Consider the following 27,751-nt stretch of genomic DNA (forward strand, 5'->3'; position numbering starts at 1 on the left):
TGGATATTTGAATCTTTAATGTCAGAAAGAAATACCAAGTATTACTACAAAATTGTATGTTCATTAGTTTAACAGACTTTGCATCAGAAAAAGCTGTTTCTTTAATTTCTTTACTACCTTCGTATTTTATTTCTTGGAAAGTGCCATCGATTAAAGCATTTAATAGGTTATAAGGTAACAGAATATTGTTTGTTCCAAATACCTTATATGATTGGCATCAATGCAGTTTTCACAGGGAAATCTTCGATGAAGGCTCTAGTTTCTTCACGGTTCAGAAAAAAATCCCTTTTCTCCCTTTAAAAGAAAGACACTTCATGTAAAGACTTGCCAGTACCCAGAGTGCTGTATTTTTCATCTTTGCGCATGAACTACTGTTTATAAACTCCTTTAAATATACTTGGTTTGTTCAGTGTCTTTCAGCTGATTGCCCATAGCTGATTATCATAAGAGTTAACCAGATTGTAAGGAAAAACAGAAAAAAGTACATGGACAAGATTTCTTCACTATGGACTGATCTGGACTGCTTTCTTAGTGTGGTCCAATCTGTGGATTTCATCAGTGAGCCAAATAAAGTACATCATAGTGATCTTGCACACTTTTCTAATGCAGTAATCCACAAGATTCCTTAGCATGCTCAGTGAATTTATACGGTATCGGAAAGACATGGATTTATACTTAAACATCTTTTAACTTCTATACACAGACAATTTCAAAACAGTTTTGATTAAGGGGCAAAAGTGACATCAGTCAATTCAATCTTAGACTCCTGTCATTTCCTAGAACTATTCACATTATTCTAGGGTTTTTTTTTTTTCCCTTCTCTGCTCTTCTATTTTCCTTCTATAGTCTCCTATTCTGGTATATTAATGGAATTCACATGACTTTTCCCCCACAGCTATGACTAGAAGCTCCAGTTAAGACTGAACGCTCACTGTGCTGGAAATTGTTTGAAGAAGACTGTTAGAGATCTTAAAGATTTTTATAAATTGAATCCCTGAGACAGGAAAGGAGTAAAACTATATCACATTATTTGTTCCAAAGATGAATGCCAAGGTACACAAAAATTAAACAATATGACACACAATGAGTCAGGTTTAAGGAACCTTTTCAGTCTTAAATGCCTTGAATCCTTGCCCAGTACCTGAATCAGAACCCATAAAACCTGTCCTCAATCCCCATGTATTATATGTAGCATTTTTGACTATTTTCCTCAGGGGAAGTACTATCAATATTTCATTCTGTCAGACTTGATAACATTTAAAACTGTAGAATTACAAATAAAGGGTTTTTTTCAAACAGCAAAAGCATTGCATTAAATAAAAAATTCATTAAAATAATTTTAAATACTCTGGAAGCTTTCATTTTTTACTAGTTAAGTACTAACAAATCAATACTGTAAAACTGATGGAATTTTCTATAAAAAGTCCTTATCAGCAAGGTGCATTGAATTCAATTTACAGTCACCAAAGTCAGGTGGCACAAGAATTTACACCACCAAATAATGTGTCTTTTCCACCAGAAAAGGAAAGAAAGACTAAATCCTTCAAATTACTCCAGGATAGAGGGTTTTAATCAAAAAACTACCAGGAAAAGCTGGTTAAAAATGTTCACAATCAACAATTATTTTGTAGCTTGCGGCTGTCTGGATAGAATATATTTATTTATCAAAACAACAAAGTGAAATTAAACTCATTAGATGCAAACCACAACACTAATAAAAAAATCACTGCAATATCAAGCACTCAAAATTTAGTTCAGTCTATTTCAAGGCTTTATGACAGTCTCCGAGTCACAATATTTTGTGGGGAGCTATGCTTATTCAGTGCTCGGGTTGTTTTCCTAAGAAATTTAAAGGGTTTACCCCTCATTTTCTGTGAATGCTCTAGAACTCATACACCTTATAGGGAAGATTTAAAAAAAACCAACTATTTTCATGATCAATTTTTTTTGGAGATAATAAAATCCACTGATTTTATACGCCAAATAATGGATCCTCATTTCTTCTCCAACTCCCCTCTATTTTTTCCTTCAGTGCATGCAGCATACATTGTAAATTCCTATAGACCCAAGACAACTCCCACTCAATTTCATTTTCCTGCCTTCCTGGCTCATTTCTCAACCATTCCCAGTTCTCTCTGGACAGGATTACTGGCTGGTACTACTGGCAGTTATGCTGGCAGCTCTACATCTGCTGTCCACATATCCAATTCCTTATTAAATTTGTCTTCTCTAGAGCTCGCTGCCAATTCTGACTTTTTTTTGTCTAGTCAGTCCCAATTTCCCATTCCACGTCCAATTTTTATGCCCTTCACAATTATCCAGGTTGACTATTAATCCACTGCCTTTGCCCATCAAGTCTCAGCCATTCCCTCCTCAGCTCAGTGCTGACCAATTTTCTGGTACTCTTCTGTCCACTGGGGTCCTGGCAGAGTTCTAGCTGGGATAACACACAGAGGGAGTATCAAAAAACATCATGGGAAACTCTTTTTAGATCTTTTTCATCTTGGCACAAGAAGTCTGTTGGGCAATAGGATGCTGTGAGTTTATCACAATCAGCCTCTGGAGTTTTGAGAAACCAGAGCACAATCAGCCATGACTGTAAATGGAATTTTTCGTCTTTTTTCATTAACAGATCCCTCTTCCCTCTGTGAATTCTTTTCCTTTTCAAAGGGCTTATGATTTTGCTATTTCTAGTGAATATTCACAGGCATGGCACAAACATATCCTGTCAGAACTGGCAATCTCACTGCTAGGCAGAAAACTCAGCTCTGCCAAAAAGGCTTCTTTCAAATATGACGGGTAGTTTTGTGTTGAGATCTTAACTGTAATCCTAGTCAGATGCAAATATTTCTAAGAGACAGGAGTTAAAATATGGCACTCAGGAAAAGACAGATAAATCAATAAAGTAAGTTTTAGGATGTTTTAATATAGGTAACAGTGAAGCATGAATCATGTTTTAACAAGAATTTTTACGTTTTCTTAGAGATTTAAAACTTCTTTTTACAAGTCCCTTAGGCAGCAGAATGAACCTCTCTCACTTATTGGATGAACAGTGCATAATACTTTGCATAATGAAATTAGGCAGCCTGAAGTACATGTGAACATGACTAATGAGACCAAATGCAGCAGGAAAACCAAGCAGATGGCTTGAGTGAGCTGGAACAGAGTAGCAAGGAGAGACCTGAATGTTTTGCAGTTTTGCAGGATACATACAGAAAAACAAATATAATTTTTGCATTTCTGTAGAATAGTGCATCTGTCAGCACTTTGATGGTCTACAGACCACAAGTGAGAGCTTGCCAGAACACTAATACTCTCTGAGGAAAATCTTTATGTGTCGTTTATGGAGATACAAAATGCAAACAAAATGGAGGTTGGGGGTAGTGGTTGTTTCTTTTGCTGTGTCTTRCTTTTGTAATTGCATTAAAAGATACTTAAGCTAGTGGCATATTTTTAATGAACTAGTTCTTCGTCAAAAGCCTGGTTTTTAGACACTTCCTCAGTAGTCTGAACATTTTGGGGGAAATGCAGTAAGAGAAAGAAGGCAGCAAGTATTAAAAGATGATGGGAAAAGGCTTTCTTATCAAGAAAGGTCAATGACCAACTTACAGAGCATCCTACCAGAGACACTAGAAGATGAAGATAAATTCAGTTTGCTCTCATTCCTTTCTGGGGGGACAAAAACTGTCCACAGAAAGATGAACTTTTCATTTCTATAACTTGAGCTAAAATGAGGGTTAGCGGACAGCTCACTTTGAGAGGTATTCACCTAAAGGTACAGCTCTGCTCTGCATGAAATACATACTGACACTGGCTATTTACATCGGCAATCCTAAGGGCTTGTCAGCAGTTATTTTATAAAGAACATGCAGCTTCAGAGAGAAAAAATATAAAACTGAGCAAATTTACAATGTCATCCTATTGCCATCTCTACCTCAAATGACTGGGATAAAATGCCTTCAAATGTGTATTTTCTGACCGCGGGTTGTTTTTTTTTGTTTGTTTGTTTTCACTAGAAAACTTTATGTAATGTTTTGGAAGAAAACATAAACATTACCTGGCATTGCAATATAAGGATATCTTGTCAACAAAATAATTACAACCAATATTCAGAAGAAAACTATTTAATTGATTTTTCTGCACCTGTCAATCATTAGTATGTTCCACTACTGATGATAATGCTACAGCTGCAGCCCCCTACCACATATTTGACTATTACGTGCTCCTAATATTCAGTGCTCTTAACACAATTTAGTAGTACAAAGTATTTATATTACCACCACAAACTATTGAAGTACAAAACTCACATATTCTTTAATCCCTTCAGTTAGTTTTTAAAGTGTATCTCTCCATTTTGTGCACTGGCCTCCCTTTTTTAAAAGTTCGGAATATTTAGAAACATAGAAAGAGACTGAATAATTCCATGAAGCATTATTCAGGTAAGAAAAAAAAAAAAAAGGACCAAAACTCACAAAACTGCAAAATTCTTTAGCTCTGGAAGAAAGTAGTAATATTTCCTTATTTTCTTTCAGGGATTTCTGACTGTATTTTTTATCTCCTGTGCTAAACAAAAATCATTTCTTTCAGTCTGAACCATACTGAAGTTATCTCCACTCTGAAACAACCACAGAAGTCTTTAATAATCTAGACCAGTAAGATCTTTCAGTCAGCCTTGACCTAAATTAATCAGGTGACATGTAGAGGTTTGGATGATCCCTTTATTTTACTGCAAACGATTGTTAATTACACCAAAGCACAAACTTTAAGCTTCAATTCATGCAATGTTATGAAGACTTTGTTACATGAATAATAACTTAAATAATACACAGACATAATTTCACCCTGAATTACTTTTGTCAGGTCTCCCTTTCAYCCTCCAAACACGGGCCATCTTTCAAAGTATCAGCAAAATCCAGCTTATATCACTATCCTTGTAGCTTTCTACAATAACTTGTGTTAAGTGTGAGTACCTACCACATGAGTAAAAACACAGGCTAATTGATCTCAGTGCCTCTTATGATCCATATAGACCAGGTATACAACAGTTTTGTGAGGAAAAGTGTCAACTGACAATTTCTATCTTGTCAGTGCTTTAAAAATTCTATTGTCCTTCTGCAAAGCTGTTTGTAAAGAAGTTCAACTGCAAAACTGGGTTTCTGTGATCTTCTGCAATAATTTTTATCAAGACAGAGGACTCAAACCCAAACTTCATATCATTTTAGGCTTGGTCTAACTTATGTAGGAAAACTAGCAACTTTAAAGGAAGCTGGTAGGAGCAAAGTGCAAAACAAACAACATAATTCTTTGCCAAACAGGTGAAAGATCTATGAAACTCTCAGAAACATATTAGGGAGTGCAAGTAAACTTAAAAAAACKGTATGGCGAAACTTAACATGAATTTTGAAGAGAGAGTCACTGAGAGCTGGAGGTATCACACCAGCTTCAGGAAATCCCTTGAGCTGAAAACAGCTGTAGGCTGGGAATTTTCTAGAGATATGTTATGTATTTCATGCTATTCTTCTCTTCTTTGGAAATATGCTATGGCTTGTTGGAGACCGGATGGTTAACACTGTAGATCGAAGGCTATGAGAATCCCTGATCTGAATTCTTGGAACCATTCTTCCATTTCAGTGAGATGCTCTGAACTTGCCTATACTTCTGCCTAAGCAAAGGCAAGGAAATGGATGCCTTCATCTTCCAGGAATTAGTCAAAACCACTGCATGACACATTAGATCGCCACTGATCCTTAGCTCCATATGTGAGTCCCCTTGCACTGAAAAAAATTGTATGGCTTAAACTGGGCATGCTCAGGATCATAATTTCATTAGTAGTAGAGTAACTGTACCTAGACTACAAGCACTTAATCACCAAGAAAGATACATAAATCAAAACACAGGTATGAGAAAGCTTCACACTTTACTACAAGTGAAATGAATTGGAACCATCAAAACCATTATTCTATTAACACTTTGAGATAAAACTTGCAAGATTTTTCCACCATGTCTACCTTTCCTGTTATTCAGAATGGTGAAGGAGAAAGAGTAGTAATAATAATAATAATAATAATAAATGTTAGATCAATTTTCTTTCCTTATATGGCATGGGCAAGTATAAGGCAGACAAGTGTAAACACAGAATCCAAGAGGATGGTCTAAAACCTAGGAGGAACAATGTTTCATTTTATTGGGTAAAGCAAGAGCAGAACACAAAGTGACTGCAGTATTGAGTCATGTGAACACAGAACTGTCTAATCTGGTAGTTGCAACTTGCAAATTTGTTCTCTCCCTGTGTGTTGTTTTAGGTATCCATATGGTAGCACACAGCTAGACATTTACAAAAAAATGTCATTGGTGACATGTGGCCAATATCTCTTGAGTTCTCATCCTTCAAAAAAATGTACCTGTCTCACATGTCAGTATTTAAGCTTATATGTGTTTTCTGATCTCTCTTATCTCAGTATGGTATTTTTTTGGACATCCTTTTGGGGATATTTTTTTCCCAGAAGAATTTGGACTGAAATTCTTGTTTATATATTAAAATTATACAGAATCAGGGAAGGAAATTCTGGTCCATTTCTCTACTTCCTAATCAAAACCACAATAAAAATGGGCAAATACATACTTTGGTCTGCACTTAAGTAACAAGAAGACAAAGGGAGTATTTCTATTACCCCCTACTTAATTAGTTCTCATCTGAAATTCTGTGTAAATATCATCCTCCTGCTTCCCCTTCACTTATGTATAGATACTACTTAGTAATGTTCTTGCTGCTTTTGCTTCATCGATCGTTAATATTATTTTTTTTACCTGTAGCAAAAGCAGACTGTGACAGACGTCTTGCTTTGCTGTAAACATTTTCTTCAACATGAATGCTGAAGCATGCAATTAAAACAATCAGAAGTTCCCTACAGAGCAAAAACATTACATTTCCTTTTATTGTGCCAACTCCTACCTTTAAACTCTCATTCTGACCTCCCTTACCACATTGATTTAATGACATCTCATTCTATATTGACCAATTCATTTACTTGTTACTAAAGAGAAATTAAAAGCTATGAAAAGACTGAAAAAATATGAAAAATTAAGCTATGAGCATAACCTTTAATTTATGAAAGACACCACACACAGTATCTCATTTCGAACTCTCTACAGAAGGAACAATTGGTTTTTTCTCATGCCACAAATGAAAATAGCCCAAACATACAACTAACAACATGTCAAAGAAAGGGCAAGTTTCTGATATTCCATCTTCCACATCAGTGGACTTGCTCAACTATCGATTATTAAAGTCAATTAATGTAACCAGCTGACAACGTGTAATGACAGATCAAGAGTTTAATGTTCTTTGCCAACATCAAGCTGATGTACAGTATGCCCGTATGCACCTAAGAAACTCAGTATGTCCTTTTTAAGATGACAGAACAATCTTGACAAAGCTCTGCTAATAGAAGCTCACAGTTTATCAAAATCCTGTACATTACCCCAGGTTGGATCTCTTCAAAACAGTAGTTAATTAGCCAACTCAGTTAGAAAGAAGCACTTTCCTCTACAAACAGCTTTGATGAGCTGAGCTGCATTTTTCTTGTATACACAAAGGCAAAAAAAAAATTAAATGCACTTAACAAGCATTGTTTCCCATCTGCAACATTTAAAGGGAAGATTGCCATTTCCTCTGGCAAAGACTTATTTACGAGCATTGAAAAAAAAACCAGCTTTACTCATAAAATCAAGGAAAAAAAACCCCAATCAAATTAGAAAGCTCTAACAGCATGAACTCATCACATGAACCCAGGCAGAGCTCCCTTGCAACTAGGAATCAGACAAAGATTTTAATTAGGCCCCTTGAAAACTGGTGTTTGCATTTAGAACAAATGACAAGTTCATCATCACTTCTTTATCAACCACTTTCCAGGAAGCCTCTTTGTCAGAATGTACACACAAACCATGAACAGGTGCATAAGAAAGCAGTCAAATATGGTTAACATTACCACAAAGTATCATTTAAGAGGAGGAATGCTTTGCATTTTAAGCTCGGAGGTCCTACTGTCTAACCGGGTAACACAGCTTAGATAGCCAGTTTTTAGAGTTGCACACACTTGGAAACAGGAAAAAATGGGAACACCCCAGCCAACTCACTACAGCAAAGCCAGGTTTTCATCAGGAATTATACACATTAAAATACACATGAGATTTTATAATATAATAAATTAATCTTAAATTTATTTTTAATTATAACTATCCAACACACATTGTTAATTCTGCCTTGGCAGAGGAAAGAGAGCAAGGCCCACATATTTTTTTAATCTTCATCTTCTCTATTGTTAACTTTCACACATATTATATGCATATAGATGTATGAACATAAATATATTAATAACCAATCCATCATTCCAGACTAACCAGGTTGTGGTAAAAATAGCATTTTACATAATTTCCATTTGCCTTTGATGTACTACTTTCTTAACTATAAGCAAATGCCTGTCGCTTAACAGGACAGGAAAGCAGTCTGCAGTGCCTCAACAAAGGTGTAGGTGAATGGCAGTTTTGGAGCCTTTTAGTTTGTACCTTAGCAAGACATTCTGAAAAACATGAACTTATGATGGATACTATTATTTCTCTCAAGACTCGAAATAGAAAGCAAATAACCAGATACAAATTTAGTAGTGGTCGATTACTTGAATACCAAAAGTTTATTGAGATAGTCCCAATGTGATGAGCAAAATATCATGACCAATAGCTCAATCAATCTTAAAACCATTACTTCAAAAATATTTCTGAAAAAAACACAAAAAAAATGTTATAGGCATATGAAAAGTCTACTTAGTTTTCTACGGATTTCCTGACGTTTAACAATATTAGGTGATGAGGCTTAAAAGGTGTGAAATAATGTGTCATAAAAACAAGTGCTTTGTGCTTTCTGAGAACCTCCAACAGAATATTAAGTGATACAGACAATTTTACTTATCAGGAAAGTAACAGCACAATCCCATTAAAATGTCCAAATCCCCTCAATGGCCATTGACATAATCAGTTCCTGTAAAACATATATAGCATTTTTTTTCTTTTGTTTTCAAATTTTGAATCAAATCATTTTTTTTAGCTACAGATAAACTGACACTACTGCTTAATTTCTAGCTGGCAGCTTTCTGACTATCTCTGAACAGGATTCAGGAGGACACTGAAATTTCAGATACTGTGGTGGGTTGACCCTGGCCAAAAACCAAGTGCCCACCAGCCACCCATTCACACTACCACCAAGCATGGAGGGAAGAATTTGAATCACAGAAGCAAGAAAAATCTCATGGGTTGAGACAAAGACAATTTAAAAAGTGAAGCAAAAAAACGGGAAAAATACACAAGTGAAGCAAAAGCAATCCCTCCATCCCACCAGCAACCCAGTGCTCAAACAGCCTCCAAGAAATAACTACTTTGGAAAGAAAAGCCTGCAGTTTTTATTGTTGAGCATGACATTCTAAGGCCCAGAATATCCCTCTGGTCGACTCGGGTCACTTTTCCTGGTTTTGTTCCCTCCCAAGCTCTTGCATACCCTCAGCCTACCTGCTACAGGCAGAGTTAGAAAAGCCATTTTTGTTGTGCAGATGGTGCTCTGCCACAGGTAAAACCCTGGTGTGTCACCACCCCTGTTTTAGTGACTAACCTAAATCAGCAGCACATGAACCATGATGAAGGAAGTTAGTTTGATCTGACCCAGACTCAAGAAGGAAACGAATCACAGTTCTAGTCTCAAGTTTGACAGAATGATCTCTAACTGCACACAATGACCTCTCCTCACTTTCTTTCTCCTATCATTTCCACCCTGGTTTMCAGTCACACTGATAAACAAGCAACCAGGACACCCAAAAGCACTAGTCATGCATTCTAGATGCAGCTATTGAGGTCATAGCCCTCAAACCAGATGCCACCTCTGTTGCCACCAGCCTCATTTCCATCCACTTGTTCCACTTTCCAAATGCAGCACAAGAAAAATTACTCAACTGTCTTTGTTCTGGTTAGTATATTATAAGCACCTCATGTCCGTAACTGCATTAGCCCCCTTCTCCCTCTTTTTGTCTTTTTGCCTTCCTGCTTACTCTAATTCTTTTCCCTTAATTTACAGCCTGTCAAAGCTTGTCCACTTCTTCACAATATCATTCCTGTTGAATCTCACTTCTCTCAGTTTCCTTCTACTCCATACATTTCTTTGATCTCTCTAAAAAATTCAAGAGCATCCAGTCCACTAAGGAACTCATCCATCATATTGGCTGTTGGTGCTTCCAGGTTGGTGTTTTGCACTTGCATGGATGCATGCAGGTGACAACTTAGTGGTGACCCTTATTGACAGAACTGCAATTTCTCAAGTTTGTGATAACACATACGTAAAAAGAAGCAGAAAGATGATTAAATATGTAATTCTGTTTCTCACATTTCAGAGTTTACTTTAGGAATATTTTAACATGGACAAAACAATACTTGAGGCAAAACTTCATTTCCAATATAAATGGTATATTGCATTGTATTCAAGAAAACAGCGACTCACTGTCATGTCGTCAGTCCATACTGACCTGAAACAATTCGAAGGAGTAACTCGTAATACAATATTATTCTCAGCAGTTCCACATTCTGTCCAGACTATTTAAATATTCTACAAATAATTCCTCAGAAAGGCATAACTGACTGTGTGCATAGACTGGTTCATGAATCATCAGGTAGTCAGAGTAAAATTTTGCTTAACTGCTTTGTTTTTAAACCACATGCACCATATTGTTTGATGTATCAGGACAGATCAAATCATTCTCAGTCTTTTTCTGAAAACCAAACAAGCTTACAAATTATAAGTTTTATTGTATTATGGAACTGATGCCAAACAGAAGAGCTTTGTATTGTGTGATTCCAATTTTCTATTTTTTTGCCAAGTACTTAATATTACCCATTGTTTTATATGAAACTAACCCAGATATGTCACATACTTACAGCTTTGTGTCATTTGGAAGTAATTTTAGTTTTTGTCTGCTTCAAAATACATTTATTTGTTCTCCTGAAATATTATTTCTCACTTGATTTTTTTTTTTTTGGTCAGCTGGCAACCGAACGGATTACAGCTAGAGTAAGGGGCATAAATTAACAAAGCCCGCTGATTCGTGGCAAAGCATACCCGACTTTCATCATTGGCACAGCAATGCCAGCACATGCACTTCTTTGTTTAGACCAGCAGATGAGGTATTTACATGTCTAAAAGATGCACAAAAGCACCCAATGAAGTATATAAAAGAATCTAAATGAGAAAGCAGATAATTTCCAGCAACCTTCATGGGAGTCAGGCATATATTATAATTAGAGATTTCAGTAAAACCTACTACGTTTAACTTTGGTCACCTCCAATACTTGTTAACGATTTCCTTAATAATGTCAATCAAAAATCTCTTTTTCCAAAGGGCAAACATCAAAATTCAACCCTCAATGCAGAATTTTAACTAGGGTATGAAGAATTTATTAGATCTATTTTTTGAAAAAAAAAACCAATTTAGGTAACACAATCAGCTTCATCTCCAGGTTTTGAAATTGCAAAGTTGCTCCTCCGGCAGGCATACAGTTTTAGATTATTACCTTTATACAATATAATAGAATATAATGTTTATAGTATACCCCAAATTCTCCCTCACCTTCATGTGATTTCAGTTTTTTATACACTCCTAAGGAAGAGTTACAAATTAATTGCCTAGATCACTTTTTATAGACACAGTATTGTGTCAGTGCTGACATAGAACAACACTAATAAATTTGTTAACCACTTGGTCTCTCATGTGCATTTGAAGAATTAAGGATCTAAATTAATTTTTTAACTATTCCTCTAGTTGTTGGTGGGTTGATTTTTGAGCGGAGAGGAGTGAGGAGGGAATTGCTTACTTCATTTTACACGTTTATTGGATCCCAGATCCTTCCCTTCCACATTTTTCCCAGATAATAAATACCCATTCTCTTTTCAGTTCAATCCTCAGATTTAATTAAGACTGGAGTCCTAGCATGCTGGAACTGTGCAAATATTTAGTGAAAAGAAAGGAAAACATTATAGCAATAAACCAATGAGTTTAAAAATATACTGACATTGGCATTGGAGAATCAGGACGCAGTACCCAATTACTTTCAGTAAATTGCAACTTTTATGTCCCGTTCTGTTGGAAAATCTACTGTAATTCATATCAAGCAGAAACAGAGTAGTAAAAATGTTAGAACAAAGAATGTAAGTTATAAACTCTCATTCTAATGATATAAAGACAAAACATAAACACATGAGAAAAAAATGTGCTTGTTTTAACACCAGAAGGTTAAGATTGCATTTTACACAGGAAGCAAACCACCAGTCTTTCAATAAGCACATAAAGCTTTTTCTTTATTTAAACTACTCAAAATGGTATTTCTAGAAATAATACTGACACATTAAAATTTTGCTTCTGTAAGATGAGCAGAAAAGAATATTTTCATATTTTGCTGTCTGCTATTTAAAATTTCGGTATCCTATTGTTTGATGTGCTACAGGAGTATGCAAAGCTATATTCAGCTGAAATGAGGCATCCAAACAACTCACCTCAGAGACTATTTAGGGCAAGCACATCAAACAGGACAAGCCTATAACAGAGAGATGTGAGGACAAGCTCTGCTACTATTTCAGGCTGTCTCTTGTGGAGAATTTAGGTGTCAGTTATGAAGAATATATAAATGTTTTATGTTTTGCAAAATCACTATTGATTAATTATGACCTACATTAGCATTCAAAAAGCCTCAGCAGTAAGACCTGTAAGACTACAAACAGTCATTTCAGGTGAACTACTGCTGTGATCCTACAGAATGTCAGTAAATGAGGAGATCATCTCTCCACAATAATTACTGAGGAAGTAGAAAAACAAACAAATGAACAAAATGAACAGCAGTGACATGCTATCCAATCACAGTGTTGTGTTTGTGTAGAGATTACACTGAAATGCATCCATTTGAAAACACAGAACCCTTCTAATATGTCTATTCTAATATACATTATTAAACTCGTGAAAATAAGCATTTATAATATAAGTTATAACTGCCGTTTTGGATATGCTAATAATCACTATTTTGGCATGGTTTTGTGTATTCTTTGAATACTATGCTCAGAAAAAAATAGTATTATGAGAATTTAACATCTCAATGCAGGATGTTCCACCTTCATTTAAACAGCAGAGGACATGGATGTCCAATGAGCTGTGCTGGAGAGGAGAGCAGTGTGTTGCCACAAAAGCTATTTGCAGCAGTTAATACTGGAAGCTTTCACAAATCCATGACTGAAACTAGAGTAAGCTTTATTCTGACTAACAAACTGCTGACAGCAATTAAAAATGACCCAATATTTAAGGAAAAAATAGCTCTTTAAAACTTAAAGGTGAAATAGACAGATGGGAGGAGAAAAAGAGCAAAATGATCATATATGAAAATTCAATAGCATTTTAGTTGAAAGCAAAAAAACTGAATAAAATTTTTTATTGTCTTTCAATGAAAGAACAGAATAAAACAAGCTACTGTAATTGTTTTTTAACAAAATGTCGTGGGTTAAAATTCTTCTCCTTTTGTTCCTTTTCTTTTGGAATTTTTTCGTTCCCATTTGTTGCTGGGATATCTTAATGGCCAAGTCATCTCGTTAATGGCCGGGGGATTGAAGGGACAATGATACCTATGGCCACACCCTAAATTGTCGAGACAGCTTTTGTGTGGTGGGGTGGGGATTGGGAGTTGGGTTTTTTCGCGGCTTGGGGGAGAGGAGGGTGTTTCCTGCTTGYGGCGGGGTGGTTTTGCTCTGCTGTGGCTGGCCGGAGGATTCCAGCTTCAGGGGGATGAACTCTGCTCCATCCCGTCTCCCAGCGGGCGGGATTCCTGCTCGACTCTGTGCGGTTCTGGGTTTCTTGCTGTCCAGAAGAGCACCGGCGGTTTCCGCTGTGAGTTTTGCAGAGAAACTTTTTCTCCATCCACCTCTGCCACTTTGTATCGATCATCGCAGCCGCAGGAGATCTGAGCTGGCCGGGACCCTGCGCCACCACGTCCCCTGCAGCCTCCGAAGAGTCGTCGCGCCCTCCCTGCTCAGCCAGGAACCAGCAGCGTTCCTCCCAACGAAACTGTAACTTCGCCAAGAGGGAGACTGTTTCTATAAGGCTGTCACTAGGTTTGGACTGGGCTGTGTTGTTGCTATTGTTATTGGTACTTGTTTCACCGTGTTATATATATATATATATATATATATATATATATATATATATATATATATAAAGTAAAAACTGTTATTCCCTTTTACCCATGTTCCTGCCTGAAAGCCCGTGATTTTTTTTTTCAAAGCTATAATAATTCGGAGGGAAGGGGGGTCATAGCCACCACTCTAAGGGGGGGTCCCTGCCTTCATTAGCAAATACCTGTCTTTCAAACGGGGACACAAAAGGTTTTTCCATAAATAGCATTTGTGTTTTAATTACAGTGTTAAAGCTGAGTGAAGAGAATTTACTTTGTTACATACTGTTTCTTTACAACCATTCTCAATATTACTCATTATACTGGTCCACCATGGAGATAAAAGTGCATTTTTATTCTATTCCTTTAAATCACTGAAACATCTATATAATTCCCTAGAACTGACTTAACTATTGATGTAGCTGCAAATCTAGTCAGCTGAGCATCTTCACCCCTTTCAGTATAATGTAATATCTCTGTGATTTACGACAGTACAGGCTTGCGTGAGACTCCCATATAGACCCATATAACTRTAAACCTTTCTATTACCATAACAGGGTTTCTTAGTTGCTGCTATTGTTCCTCTGCTTGTTAGTGAAAGGTTTTCCCCCCATATAACTTAACCAATCCTTAAAAGGAATACATTGTAAATACTTAAAATTACAACAAAAACAAATCACAGAGACTATGTTCTGATAAAAGTAAGTTTTTCTAATAATAGATGCAGTGACACAGCCTTCTTTAGTTATTTTTATTACAAATGAAACTGAGGAAGAAACAGAAACCAGAGTTTAGATTTTCTAAATCCTCTCGATGCGGAGGCCACTAAAATTCCAAAAACATAAACAGTGGTTCCTGACTCTATGCAGAGCTTCAAAACACAGTACTGCAAAGAACAGTACATATTAAAGCAGTCAACAGCACTATAAGCCTGGCCAAACCTTTTCAGCACAAAGGCTGCAGAAATGAGCTGTGTAATTCAGGCTATGATCAAAACGCACCTCATATTTATTCTTTAAAATCCATTTTCTGGGACTTGTACCCCCTTTCACTGTCATATTCATCTGCTGCCTCTTGCCTTAAACTGAAGCATCTTTGGTCATTATACACACTAAACACTGCATATGATGGATCTAGATTCCTTGACTAGGTGTTAAAGCAGCCCCATAGCAGGAACTGCTGGGAGCGCCATGAGATTCTCCAGCAAGTGTTAATAAACTTCTGTTTTGAAGTTTTCATCCACTTACTTTGAATGTTTGGCACTTTCTAGAAGATTACACAACCAGTTTAATTTCATAACACATACTGAACTCTACCACTCAAGAAGACACTGAAGTGTCTCACCTCCATTAACCGGCTAGTAGCTATACACCCAGCACAGCTCCAACATTTTTTCTTGGAGGAACAAGCTGGTACTTCAACAAGGATGAAGAAGCACCATGAGGCAGTTCTGAGAAAGTTAAGGACTGTTTTAAGTTACCCCAGATTTTCAGCCCCAATAAGGAGCCAGATAAGCTTTGTGAGAACTTGGCCACCTTTTTTCTAAAACACATCCTGCTCTCCTCTAGTAGGCATTATTTCACAGAAATTTGACAAATGGAGGCACACACACACACACACACACACACACACACACACAACACACACACACAGAGCTTTCTGCAATCCAAATGAGCCATGACACTTTCATCATCCTTTTCCTGGCCATGCAGATACAATTATGCAACATTGTTCCCCAAAAGAATAGAAAATAATTATAATTATTTAAAAAAAAAAAAAAAAAGGCAAGAAGGCAGGAAACCTCTAAAGGAGCCCTATGATCTTTCAAGTTAGGCAGCTCTGGATTTTGCTCTGCATTACTCAATTAATATATTGAAGACTTTTACACTATGATTACAGCATCAACTATTGAAATCCATACAAAAGCAACTGGAATTTTTCTTAGTACTGAATTATCGAAATTAAAATAGTTACTTTTGAAACACCAATATGAATCAGATAAGTGGCCCCGTACCTGGTAAGTAATGCAACACATTATAGAATAGCAGAATTATTCATAAGCTTGAAAGATACTGTATTCCTTCCAAAAGGCAAAAATCATCCCCACTATTAATTAGATCATACAGACAAAGGAGACCAACAAAGTCAGCAGAAGTTACTTCAATGTTTACATTGGGTAAACAAATAAAAAGTAAATAATAATTAAACTCTGGTCTCTCAATTTTCTTTTCCCTTTCACCTTTTTCACTTAACTCAAACATGGCTGGAAGCACTCATTGTCACTTCATGCTCAGGTAAATAAATTATTACAGTGCATTAGTATCCACTGTCTTTCTTTATATTAATCTTCTATTTCACTGTGTCACTGAAGCTGTGGTTGCCTCCAGTGAACATTTCTCCTCAAGGCTCAACATCTTTTTCCTCTTCCTTTTCTCCCCCTATCTTTCACATTGCTTTAGGTGGGAAATTGCAGTCCCCCTTCTTCTCATAGCAGGAAACTCAGTTCCACCCCAGTATACCTAAACCCATGGCCTGCCTGGCCCTAGCCTACTCTGTATGGTCAGTGCCTGCCTAGTGATGGCATTCCTTATTGCTTTTCTTCTTTTCCTCTTCTCCTTTTACATTAATTTCTGCTTGCTGTGCCCAGTTTCAAAGTTTGCAGTCTAGAGTGCTTCATTTCACCCTTATTAATCTCACACATTCACTTGTCTGTGGGGAACAGTCTCCCAATTACAATCGGACTGATACTTTTCACTTTCTCCTTTAGGTCTTCCAAAACCATCCAAAATCTGAATATTAGCCTGACTTAACATATAAAAGAGAAGGTAATGTGTTCCTTTAACACAGACTGTAATACGAAGTTTGAAAACTATTCTTTCATTTTATTTGCAGGGGAAAGGCTAGACTAAAACTTGAGCAAATAAATTATGCTGCTCCTTCACATATCCGCCTACCCTTTGTATAAGGAGTGTATTGTAAGCCAAAAGTTACTTTGGAGTTTTGTATTTGGAATTAAGGATTAATTATTGTATTTGGAATTAAGGATTAAGATCTAGAGGGTTCTGCTGCTATATTTGAAGCTATTTTATTACTCAAAAATATTTGCTCTTCAAAATCACCTATATGCACATACATGGAGTGGGATAAGCAATAAATGCACTAGTCATATGGAAGACCAAATAGGAAAGTATTTTTTACCTGTATGAATAAAATACAATGAAGAAAAATGAGAAAGGGATCACAATGTAGTGAAGATGGTACAGAATTTAGGATCAGGCTGGAAATACCAAATGCAAGGATGAAGATGTGTAATAAGAGAAAAAAATATAAACTATCAGTTAATTATAAATGTAGCAGAAAGGTTCAAAAAGATTAAGCTGAGGGTGACAGAACCATTTCCAGCCCAAAGTCTTAAAGAACAGGAAGAGGATACTTCTGATAGCAAGATCATTATCTTGTCCTATAGGTATAGAAGAGGGCAGAATAGCATAGGGCAGCAAAGTAGGAGAGAGGAGAAAGCATTTCCCACCATATGGTGGGAAAGCTTTTCAAAAGATGTATTTTTTCAGAAAAAGTTTTCAGAATAAGTGTATTTAATTTAAAGACATGCATGTCAAGGGAGGATGAGTAGACAGATCACACTGTATCAATTCAGTATCTATCTTCAGGGTTCTGGAGATTATTAAACACTGGACATGTGAGAGACCTCACACATTTGAAGTTCAGATAAGCATTTTTCATATCACGCCACATGGGAAATCATTACTCAGTTGACATAAAATAAGGATTAATATCAGAAATATTAGGTCAGTAAGTAACAAAAGGGGAAATTAAAGTGGCTACTGTTAGAAAGTTTCAGGCTGGAGTGAAGCTCTTAAGAGAGTGCCTCAGTGACCAGTCTTGGAAGCAATCTTGTTATTTTCATAACGACTTTGGCCAAAGTGTCAGTACTGTATTAGTGAACTATCCTGGTAATTCATTTTTTGGGGAGATAATCAATACCAAGGAGCTTTGGGATATCCTTATGCAAAGAACTGGATGACCTTGAGAACACGAAAAATACCGATGAAATAAAAATCTAGCATATAAATGGCAAGGCCATCCCCCTAAGGACTAATAAAAATATTTCTTCCATAAGCCAGAATTTMATCAGTTGAAAATGACTGAGGTGGAAAAGGATAAGTCATAGGATTTAAGTATGAGTTTTTAGTTTTATATGGACAGTSCAACTCTAAGCTGCATCAAACAAGATTTTTCAGGAGAGAAGGAAATACCGATATGGGCAAAATCTAATCATTGCTATCTCTAAATTGCCATAGAACCCTGTTCACTCATGTTAAAGAGTGATAGGCTTAAACTGGAAGAGGTACAGAAAAAAGGAGCCAACACGGTCAGAGAAATGGAAAATCTGTCTGAAAAAAAAAAGAGACTAAAAATGCTTAAGCATATCTGGTCTGGTGAAATGAAAGTCAAGAGAAAATATGCCAGGGAACCAAGCAGTGAAAGGAAGGAAAAATTATTCAGTCTACGAGCCACAGCTGGCATAAGAACAAATAAATAAATATAAGATGGCTATGAATAAAGTTTGGCTGTAAATCAAAAAATGAAACAAAAAAAGTCCAAACATTGAACCAATAAGAATCTATAACACCCTTGGAATAAAAGAAATGGATGCAGCTCCCATCCAACAGCCTCGGAATAGAAGAAATGGATGCAGCTTCCATTCCCTTCCCAGAATTACATGTACCTATGCTGTGCTTTACAAGCACATAGGGTGGAGCACTATGAGGTGCTACCTGAAACAGTAAGGAGCTGGAGTTGGCAGCCAAGGAGATCCCTACTTACCTTAAGTTCTCAAAATCCCTTAAACAGCTACTAACATTTTCCAGGAGCAGCTATGCATGATAAAGAATAAACAGATGATAACAGAATACAAATCTTCAGATTACAGAATTGTACACTGTTTTTCCATAGAATAAATGTGCTAATTAAAACAATCTATCTAACTTTCTTGTGGAACTCACTATTTCATGCCCCTGAGATATTTGTGATCTTTCCATTTCAACTACTGAACTGTTAGGTGACATTTTCATATACTTGAACATCAACTCTACCTTATATAAGTGTCGCCAGTGACAGTAAGTCAAAATACATAGGAAAAAGACTATCCAGCACCAGCCATGAAGAATTCCATTTCGGAGGTCTCAACTCTGTAACTTATCTCAATGTATCTACATTCCTAATAGATTAAATACAGAAAAATTTTGCAGGCATAATAGTTTTGTTTTGGTTTTTTTAACGTAACTGCTCAGATGCAGTATGAGAGATGCTGTTAGTGGATTAAATCTGAATAGAGGGGACAAAAGAACTTTGTAACATCACATCTGCACCACTGTTTCACTAACAGCCTCTTTCCAGGACAGGCTCACACATGCAATTTCTTCCTGAGGAGGTAAGAATTGACAAAAGTCAAGTACTTATTTTTTGTAAAGAAAGAGGCTTACCTAACTAGATACATGAATTCAGACAGTTCAATTATCACAGACCCTTGTGAAGGGATATTTAAAGAGCAGTAACCTTTTCATTTTTCTAAACAGAAATGACTGAGGTGCAAGGAAGAGTAAGTGCTAGTGAGGCCTTGGCAATTCTTTTACAACAAGGTCAAAAGAAAAGCCAGTAATTGACTGGGAAAGCCACTGTAGGAGATGCTTGATAAGGAATTTTCCAAGCTAAGTTAGTAACCCAGGTGTTGACTGAACACTATTCTGGTTAATTGTCCCCAGCTCAAGCTCTGGGCCATGACAGCAGTACATTTTCCCATGCTGTACATTTGGTATCGTGATACTGAGGGAGCATTTACCAGCATGCACTGCTCACAGCTCCAGGCACTTGACTGAAAAGGCTGTAAACTGCTCCAAAAACTAGTTAGCAAATTAATATGCTATCACTAAACATCTTTCTTTTAAGCCAACTGTGCATTTCCCAGAAAGAGCCCATGTCTTATATTGAGTTGCCCATTGCAATAGTTGCTTATCTTATTTGTAAATTAATTAAACTTCAAAGAAATTCATAAAACCCCACATATATATAAAACAATTCGATGATGAAAAACCATTAGCAGTAGTGATAGAGCCTGTTTCAACTCTAGCAAAATGGAAATAAGGAAAGGCAACACTAACAGCAACATCAGAGATCCATTACTTGTACACAAATACAAAAGCAAAAGCAAGCAACTATGTACAAACAGCTTCATTCAGAAAACAATTATCTGTGATAGTGCACACAAGTATATGGTCTCCAACAGTGTCCTACAAGGAACAGATATTCACACTTGTGCCACTTCTTTTAGGATGACAGTTGTTACAGTTATTTCCCAATACTGCTGATTGCAGTGTTAAACAGCCTTTATACATGTTAAAGGTTGAAAGAGTAGAGCTCAGAGCCTTCAACTCAACCTGCTCTAAACAAAATGTTGCTTGCCCTCGTTTACTACAGAACTTGCAGGAACTATTTGGACTTGGCTTACAGAGATACACATGCTAGAGAGAGCCTCATGTGAGTCTAGGATAGGTCCACTGAGTTTAATGAAAGATGTTCTGCTCTAGCAGGGCTCAAGGATATGTAACAGCAGCTACTCTGAGGTCACTGCAGTGCCTGTGATGGGAGAGCTATAAATGCTTCTATTTACACTCAGCTGGCTTCATTTCTCCTGCACAAGATATGATCTGTCTCGCACCCACGGATATAAGTGGTGTCATGGGATGTGCTGCTCTGCTTCTGTAGACCTTATGCGCAAAGCCTACCATCATTCCCCATTTTTTTGCCGTCCTTGTGCTTTGCTGCACCAGCATAGACAGAATCTGATAAATTACAGTTTTCATGAGCTTATTTGAGAGCTGAAAACTACAGCTCACATATTTAAAACTAGATTCTGGAGCCCTCCAGAATCCACTTTCTGTTTATTTGTTTCTTTTAGTATTTGCTCTGAACACTACCTTCCMGTAGTGTTCCTATTCACGGCTCACCATCAGCCGTCTTGGTTGCAAGTGCAATGCCTGACTCTGATCTTGCATCCTAAGACATGCAGAATGACAAAAAAAATCACTTTGATAATTGAACCACAAATTTACATTTACATGAGATATTACTTCTTCAAAAAAAACTCTATCTTACTATTGCAAATCTATTAAAACATTCAGTTTTATACCTTGCCTACTTTTATCTAGCTCGTGACTACTGACTTAGATCCATGCTCAGTTGTTCCATTTACTAAAATCTGCCATTTCATCTGCAGAACTAGTACTTATTAGTATTGTACTAGTTAGTATTGCAACTTCATCAGGATCTCTTAAGTAAGTTTAAAACTAAAAGGTGTTGTTGGATAAATATAATCTTAGGCACAATACACTGCTCAGTGTATACAATATACTGCTCAGTGACCCTATAGATCAGTATTGCTGAGCAAAATGACTGGAGAACTGCATTTACTTCTGCTGCCACTTCAGCGTTCTATCTTATTTCTGGCACCTTCTAATCAGCTAATTGGTTTCAACCTTATTGGGCTCTGCAAATGCAGTCCATGCAGCAAATTAAGAGAGCAGCTGGTCCCATAATGTTATTGTACATTACTTCATCTACTGAATGAGATTTATCTGCCTGATACAGTCTGTCATATGATCTGAGGAAAAAAAGTTATGGGGGGGGGGGATTTTTTTTTTAATAAGAAGAATGTGTAAATCATAAACACAGAACAGTTTCCACCGAGTGTGGAAACATTGATTGTGTTTAGTATTCACATTTTTCTCAGGACAGTAGGAAACTAATTTGTATCCTTCCTGAGCCTTTTAAATAGATGATGTTGTTATCTCAGGTGACAAGTCAGCAGAAAGCTAACATGCAGTAGAGGCAGTACACAATACTAATGAAACACTCCAGAGGCAAATCTGGTACACACTGTCACTAATTCCAAGTTTATGGTAGGTTTTCTTATCAGTGAAGCCACCTTTTCCATTTTCTCTTTCTTTACTGGCTTTATCCATATTAAGCTCAAAGGAACAAGAAAGCTCTCATACATGGCTTGCTGAATACTGGCATGATTAATACCTGCTCCCTGACAGCTGTTTGAATTGAGGTGTTCTCTCACTGTAAACAGTTGGGACTGTGTTTGTACTATGGTCTGGCTTTTGTGGAAGGTCTTCTCATATGCGCAAGAGGGTGGCAGGAGATAGGGGGTGCAAACCCATTCTCCACACTTGCCCTACTTTCTACAATACCTGGTGTGCCACAAAATTAAATCCAAGCAGTCATGGTCAGGATTACAGAACCAGGATATTTAATGTTACATTAATTCTGAACTAGCATCAGGTGCCAACAATTTATTTAATATTTAAAAAGTGCTGTCAACTCAGTGCCAGGAGGCAGTTGTAGCCAAAACACAAATGGGCCCCACTGATTATGTATGATAGTATAAGGACCAACAACTCAAAGAAAAAAATCCCTCCGACTAATTACAGGCCTATGGCCTGAAGGTCACTGAAGATTTCCAAACAAATTTAAATTGTTTTATTAATGAAGTCACCACAGCATCTCTGTGATAAAGGCAAGTATTGTTGCCATTTCCAGAAACAGACAGGAAAAGATGATGGCATGAGGTGACCCAATAATGCATGATAGCAATCCCTGCTTTATGTAAGCAAGGGTGCTTTTCTTCACATCTCTCTGTTCAACCAGGATCTATTTTCTGCTCTTTCTCTTGCCCAAAGGTCAATCAGTTACTCAGGTAGATTAACAGGGAGGACCCCAATGGCATAAGCAGCTACTTCATCGACCCCATCCTCTCTTATTCCCTGTAAGTTCAAATGGGTTGCCATTTATCACCAAATGGAAGCATCTGCCACCATGGTTTTCTTGAAACTTAAGATGGAACTGATCAGTACCAAGGACAGGCTTGGGGAAAAAACCATCAGATCACAGTTAGCCCTCTAGCAATTAATTTGATGTGCACTGTTTTCACCAGGACTTGCAACAAGCCTCCAAGCTGAACTAATGGTGTTCACCTCTGAGTATCTTCACATGACAGAAGGAATTAGACATTTTTAAGGGACACTTGTATCAATTAGAGCAATTCAAAGCAGACCGCCCCAAAACATTGCCTCAGCTGCACAATTATACATCTTGACTTGATTTTTTTTTTTTCTACCCACCTCCTCCCCCCCTAAAAGCTGTTGATGGGTTGCAACACCTGACTTTCCATGATACAAAACGAGACATTTTCCATGGCACTGAAAAGCCAAATTTATCTAAGGAGACAATGTTTCCTCCCAATGCATCTCCTTTTCCTCTCCCCATGTCACATGCACACTTCAGAAGCACAAGACACCTTCCTGTTTTGTGCTGAGTATCATTTTTTGCTCAATTTCTAATCAGCCATTTGTTAAGGGAGCGGCAAAAGCACACAAAGGCAGCAGCTGTTCCCCCGCTGCTGCAACTGTGCAGCTCTGTGAGCAACTGCTATTGGAGGCACTGCCCAGRGGTGGTTGCTGATGCTCCCGAGGCCCCCCCCAGCATCCTAAAGTAAATGCATCTCCTCTGGAATGACTCTCACTCTATGGCATGAACAACTCAATTACTATCAGCACCTTTTATTTAATACAGGCATTAATCTCATGAAAACACAAACATTTTCCAAATGTGTCACTTTATGAAAAGTATAATCAAAAGATACAGAGGGTGCTTTAAAAAATGTAACACATTTTTTTTTTTATATATATAAAAAAACAGTCTATCTGTTTTGCAGAAGAAGTTGTTTTACTATTTGGTAGTTTTCATACTATTCTAAGCACAAATCAAATATAATTAACAAAATTACATGTAATATCCAGTTCAGATATATCCACCAAGGAAGCAAAAATTGAGAGCATTCTACACAAGTTAAAGGTATAGRAACATATTAAATGGGCAAAAAACCCCAGGATGAAGAAAAACAAAAATGAAACATCTAGGCTGATAATCTCATTACATCTTGCAACACCTCAACAGTTTTTAAATAAGCAATACCAATTAAATCTTATTTTCCCAATATTTGAAACTCAGGATAAAAAAGGGAGGGGCAAAATCAAGTTTAGATGAAAGTACTCAAACATACATGGATACAAACAAAGGTTCTAAATGGAAGTCACTGGTGTGGATGCTTAAGGAAGCACCACCTGAATATGCTAAATTACAAGAGCCTACAAAACTTCAACAGAACTTTCAGTACTTTAAATACCAATACCAGGGGTTTTCAAACAGAACTATTTGTTTCTGTCCTAGAAAGAAATATGCATTTTTATGCTTTGCTCCTGTGAAGGGCCCTAGTATCAGCAGAGCCCTCCAACAGACCAAGACATGTGACCACACAGATTGATTTGACAGAACATGGTCCATTCCTTTACTATGCAGGAAATGAAACACTGATAAATCTACTGAGCCCCCAAGGAAGAAATATGATTCTCAGTTTTAAAAATATTAATGTCGCAGATGAGATCAGCGTCCATGTCAGGAGCATTTTTTTTACTGGAGAGACAGTATTTACCTGCATACCCTCTTGTTTCTTGGCTTAGTACTTCAACTGGGCTTAAAAGTAATACTACTGGATTTGTTAATTAAAACCCCTCTTTTTTTACAGAGTATGTTTTAAAGCATCTCTAGATTAAAGATAGATAACCATGTGAAAACTGCCCAAGAAATTACCTAATGTGTTTTAGTTTGTATTACTGTGCAAAACACTGAGTAAAACAGACAAATTTTAACGAGAATTTAAGCATTTCTACTGTATTTTCTATAGGTTTTGAAGTATTTATCAAGCAAAATTATTTGAACACTGTTGTGGGTTTAAATTCCTCTCTTTTTGTTCACTTTGGAATTTTTTTCCTTCCCCCATTTGTTGCTGGGATACCTTGATGGCCGAGCTGTTTTGTTAATGGCCGGGCGATTGAAGAGACAATGACACCTATTGGGCACACCCTAAATGGGGAGACAGCCTTTGTGTGGTGGGGTGGGGATTGGGGAGTGGGTTTTGATTTTTTTTTTTTTCTCTCGCGGTTTGGGGGAGAGAGGGGTTTTTTCCTGCTGGCGCCCCATGCTTTTGCTGGGCCGGGGTTTTGCTAGGACTCCAGCTTCAGGAGGGTGAACTCTGCTCCATTCCCGTCTCGCGTCCGCGGGATTCCTGCTCGTCTCTTTTGCTGTCCTGGATTTCTTCCTGTCCAGAAGAGCACCGGCGTTTTTTCCGCTGTGAGTTTTGCAGAGAAACTTTTCTTCATCCACCTCTGCCATCTTGTATGATTWTCCCAGCCGCGGGAGATCTGAGCCAGCCGGGATTTGCACCACCACGTCCCCTGCATCTCTGAGGAGCCATCGTGCCCTCCCTGCTCAGGCGGGGGGCCAGCGGCGCCGCTGCCAACCAAACTGTAATCTTGCCAAGAAGGAGACTGTTTCTATAAAGCTGTCACTAGGTTTAGACTGCGCTGTTGTTGCATTGTTATTGTTACTTGTTTCACCTTGTTATATATATATATTAGTAAAAACTGTTATTCCTTTTTACCCATATTCCTGCCTGAAAGCCCGTGATTTTTTTTTCAAAGCTGTAATAATTCGGAGGGAAGAGAGTCATAGCCACCACTCCAAGGGGGGTCCCTGCCTTCATTAGCAAATACCTGTCTTTCAAACGGTGACAAACACTGTCCTGCCTTTTCCTAATTCAGCTCATTTGATAGTAGTAAATTGAAATTATACATATTAAATATACATACGTAGAAAGTAAGATACTGAATAGTAAAATGTCTGAAATGTTAAATTAAATCACAATAAAAGTTTGCTGTAGAACATTAATCCACACATATTTTGAATTTTATGAAGTAAGCTTACATGAAAATGCTTGCAATTGCTACATAATCTATGTAACCTTCCAAAAAATGTACGCTCCCTACATAATTGCTGCTATTGATAATTGCAGGGAAATAGAAATTAACTCACGTTGTAAGCAGAGTATTTTGTATTTGGAAAAAAATCTGTCACCTATGCAATTCTGTGTCCCCACACACCACAAATAGGAAGCAGTCATGTTAATTGTTAGTATTTAGCATTACATTATGTATAGCAAACCTGGACTTAAATATCTGTCCCTAGAGTAATGATATGTGAGAAGACTGTCAGTGCACACATCTAGCAGTGGTCAATGTCTCAGATGACAATTCCCCGTGCATCTGTAGGTGGTGCCACGATGGCAGAGAGAGGTGTGCAGCCCAGTGCCTTGAACTGGTTGGGCCTTTACAAGAAACAACAGGAGGGCTCTGAGATGGCTTGACCAACAGAACCAGAGCTGACCTCAGTCAGAAAATGCCTTCTCTGCCTACAAAGCTGTCCTGTGTCCCCTGGAAAGCCTCAGGTGATGCACAGGAGCGCTGAGCAGCTAGAGCAGCTGGCAGGACAACCTCTTCTCCCACCTCCCTGGCTAAGGGGACTCCCACAAGATGTTGGCAACTCTACTCTTTCCTCCACACCCACCTGATCAGCACAACGGCACAGGCCCTTCATCTTTAGGCAGGAAATACCATTTTTATCTAAATACTGGAAAGGCTTGAGTGGCTCTGTATGAGACTAAAATCACATTTTTTGCCATTTACACTGGCTGATATAATGAAGGAGAGAATCAGCCCCCTAACACAAATGATACCATACCACCTTCAGAGTGAGTGATATACATAAAATCTAAAATACATTCTATTTGAGTAAGAATATAAATAAAATTATGCAAAGAATGTGCTGGTGACACAAAGTAATTTTTTTTGTGGTTATTTCTGAGTGGGAATGTTGCCTAAGTAATAGCCTATAGGGTAAGGTCACAGTTAGAACTAAAAAGTCTCCCTTTAAAAGGCAAGAAAAGTGCGACAAATTACAGAGTTACATTAAGTCTACTGAGCTTCTGGCATTGTTCCAGTGGAACTATAATCCACTCTGGCCGCCATTCTTGTTCTAATACCCATTTTTGTACAGAAACAGAATAAAAAGCAGCGTGTTCTCTCTTGTAACATGTACGCATAAATCTCACCCAGATATCTCCGACATCCATAGTTCTTTGCAATGCAAAACTAACACCTGCTATCTGGAGTCTATGAATAAAAAATGCAACGATATCCAAACATCAGCTGAAATACTCTCCTCAGCCCCTATATACAACTCCCATCTCAAAATCGGATTACCTTGAATCTGTCTCTGAGAGAAGACTCACAGCCATTTGCTGTATAATGCAGCAGGCAAACAGCCCATCTGCCACAGGATGAGCCAGGAGCATCCACACACACGAACAACATAAAATGTCTTAAACAAACATTACTCATTTATTAGAGAAAATGCACATTGGGTCAAGTGGTTCACCATTTAAACAAGTTGCAAAAGAGTTGCTCTACTTCAACACCTCCTTCTGTAATACCACTGAAATAACTACTCAAGTTTAATGAAATATTTACACTGT

General features: G+C 37.4%; 1 protein-coding gene across 2 annotated transcripts in view; it reads right to left on the reverse strand.

The window, feature by feature from the left end:
• Nucleotides 1-27,751, reverse strand: part of SYT1 (synaptotagmin 1) — a 336,960-nt gene that overhangs the window by 255,854 nt on the left and 53,355 nt on the right. For both annotated transcript variants that reach the window (XM_057377405.1, XM_057377404.1), the window contains exon 2: nucleotides 203-294. The gene's annotated coding sequence lies outside the window, so the exon portion shown is untranslated. The remainder of the gene's footprint in view (nucleotides 1-202; nucleotides 295-27,751) is intronic.

This window comes from Malurus melanocephalus, unplaced genomic scaffold, assembly GCF_030028575.1.
Source record: "Malurus melanocephalus ecotype Western Australia unplaced genomic scaffold, MMel_1.1 scaffold_311, whole genome shotgun sequence".
NCBI lineage: Eukaryota > Metazoa > Chordata > Aves > Passeriformes > Maluridae > Malurus > Malurus melanocephalus.